The sequence below is a fragment of the Protomyctophum bolini genome, assembly GCF_963924005.1.
Source record: "Protomyctophum bolini genome assembly, chromosome: 6".
NCBI classification, from domain to species: domain Eukaryota; kingdom Metazoa; phylum Chordata; class Actinopteri; order Myctophiformes; family Myctophidae; genus Protomyctophum; species Protomyctophum bolini.
Window position 1 is genome coordinate 37,497,974 of NC_137867.1, and position 2,904 is coordinate 37,500,877.

Consider the following 2,904-nt stretch of genomic DNA (forward strand, 5'->3'; position numbering starts at 1 on the left):
CGACTGATGGTCTCTTTCTGTATATGTCTCTTAAGCCCAAACCCCACCGATGGCTCCAGAAGCTACAAAGCGGTTCGACTCTGCGCTTGTTGACCCAAGTGATTGAATTTGTTGAATTCAATGGTTTCTTGCAACTACATGCGTCTACTCGCAACCATTTGGTTGCAAGGAGTTGCGTGGTGACCAATTGGTGTGGTTTGGGCTTAATTAAACCACTGTTTCCCCAAACAGTGCGTCAGGACCCATGTTGGTGTCACAGACACAAACATGTCAGACCCGTCTGAAGTGATTGTACTGTACTGTACTGTACTGTACTGTACAAGCCCTCCTCCCTGGCCTGTGTTAGGCTGTGCAACAGTGATACGTGGTGGTGAACAAACGCTATATATTTTCGTGCTTAGACACAGGGGGACACAGCTGCCTATAGGAGTGGTTGCACCACTCCTTAGATTTCAAGATTTATATTCTTCTACCGAGCAGATAATCATTGTGCGGGCGTATCTTTAATTTTTATTATTGATGTGATGCTTTTTTCTGCAAGAATACAAGCTCACAACGTGTCGCGTAAGCTTGTATATTTGCTATTTTCACTATAGTTTGGGTCCCGTGGAGAGATCACATTTTTTGTCTCCAGCTAATATAAACCATAGTACAGTGGTATTCAAACGTTTGGTGCCATTGAACCCTAAAGGGAAAGTCAAAATCTCTAGGCAGACTTGTGTTGGTATGGTATCCACTATCCATGCAAAATAGCCTCTATAACACGTGCTCTCTGTAACCATTAATTTTCAATTACTAAAGGCAAATAAAAAGGTTGGCCACTTAATCCTTATTTCAACCAATATTAAAAATAGCTGTTCAATGCATCTGCCATCATCACATCGCATCAAAGGTTTTTAATTCTCGCCTATAAATGTCAGCTTGAAAGTGGGTAAAATAGTTTTTTTCTTTTAATATGGTATAGAATGTACCTCTATTGGGTAAGGTCAAGTTTATTAGAATATCCCAAACGCTGCAATTCATGTTACAGCAAATGATAGAAACTCTAAAAACATAGACATATGTACATGTCATGTACATTATACTGATGTAAAGTTTAATGTAGGTCTATATATTGCAATCTATAGGCTTGTCACATAATCTCACAAATAAACCCCAATTGAGTTTTAATTCTTGCTTTGGTCCCTGTCACTGCCAAGCCCTTGTTGGTCTTATAGGAGGTTGAGGAGAACCCGGAAGAACCACATCTCCCTTTGAGCCAGCAGCCACTTTTCACCTGACAGGAGGACATAAGGTGTGCAGAGGAACATGATATCCCTCCCACTTCTGCTCCCTCGTGAACAGCCAACAGACCAACATGCAGGAGTATTATGCCGCAGCAGAGAAGGTAACCGGATTGGCTCACTACTTCAGCCTGATGGCCTCAAAGGTTTAACTGCATCTCCGCCCGTGGTTAAGATGTTGGCTTTCCACTCGGGAGACCCCAGTTCGATTCCCGGGTGTTACAATGGTGCCGCGACCCGGATCGGGTTTCCCTGTGAGAGGAGGTCAAAAGGTTGTTAGTGTAGCAGAGTGTCTCACAGCCACAAATGTTAATTTCTCACCCGAGCCATAGCCAACGGTCTTTCGATTAGTGGTTAAGATGTTGGCTTTTCACGCGGGAGGACCCGGGTTCTATTCCTAGGTGTTACACTTGCCCTAAAGCCCACTCCCACCTCCATTTATTCAAGCGACCGCATCTATTTGTTTTACTGAGGTTCATGTTTGGAATAAGGTTATTTTAGGCATAGTTTTAGTGAGGCTATAAGATTAGGAAAAAGGTTAGTTTCAGGCATCATTTTTCTGAGGTTACGTTTAGGAATACCTGGGGTCGCCTCAGGTCGCCGTATTTGACCCGTGGGCGAGCATCTTTTGGGGTGAGCGTTCTTGTCACAGGGAAAGCCTCGCCTTGCCGGTTTCTCAACTGACAACATGATCAGTAGTAGCCAAGCTGGATGCATCGTGGAGGAATCAAACCCCAGTCAGCATTGTGCTAGCTAGGCTAGCCTGACATGGCCAGATTAATGTCACTGGGTCACATTTTTGCACTGGCAGATTCATCTGGTTTCCAGGCTATAGTGCTGTGTAGGTAATTTGACCCCTTTAAGTACAAACCGGACATCCGGTAACAGCCATTTAGACGTGGTCTTCTAGGACGTAATTATTATGAGTGAGAATTCAGTATACAGTCATAACTAAAAGGACAGATGGCTGTGAGGTCATCTGTCATTAAACCTAAAACTGTAATTACTGATACACTCAACACACTCACTCACTCACTGCAGGACAAATACACCCCAGAGAGAGAGAGACATCAGGATTGTAATGACGTCAACTGAGGGAGAGGAGGTTGCATATAAAGTGGAGCGAGCTGGTTGGATAGATGTATGAATGGGTGGATAGATGTTAAAACGAGAGAAAAGCTGAGAAGTATCAGTTTATTATCAGACACGGGAGAAGTGGAGGTTAGTGATAAAGGAGAAAGAGAGAGAGAGATGACTGGAATTTTTAAAAAAAGGTTGTGGTTGGTCTCGATGGTGTGTGTGTGGATGTGGATGCAGTGCTGAGTGTCAGCACTCAAAGTACAGGAAGCGACTAAGTACATGAAGTGTGTGTGTGTGTGTGTGTGTGTGTGTGTGTGTGTGTGTGTGAGTGCACTGTGACCCTGATTAAACATTAAAGCAATGGCCATTTGGATCAAAGCCAAATGGATCTCAATGATGGAGACGGACAGACAGACAGAGTCAGACAGCAGGATAAACTGTGTGTCTTGTTTTTAGCCATTTGTTTTATTAAATGTAATGATTGTTGGTTCAATCCCTGCCATGTTGAAGTGTCCTTGAGCAAGTCACTGAACCTGATTGC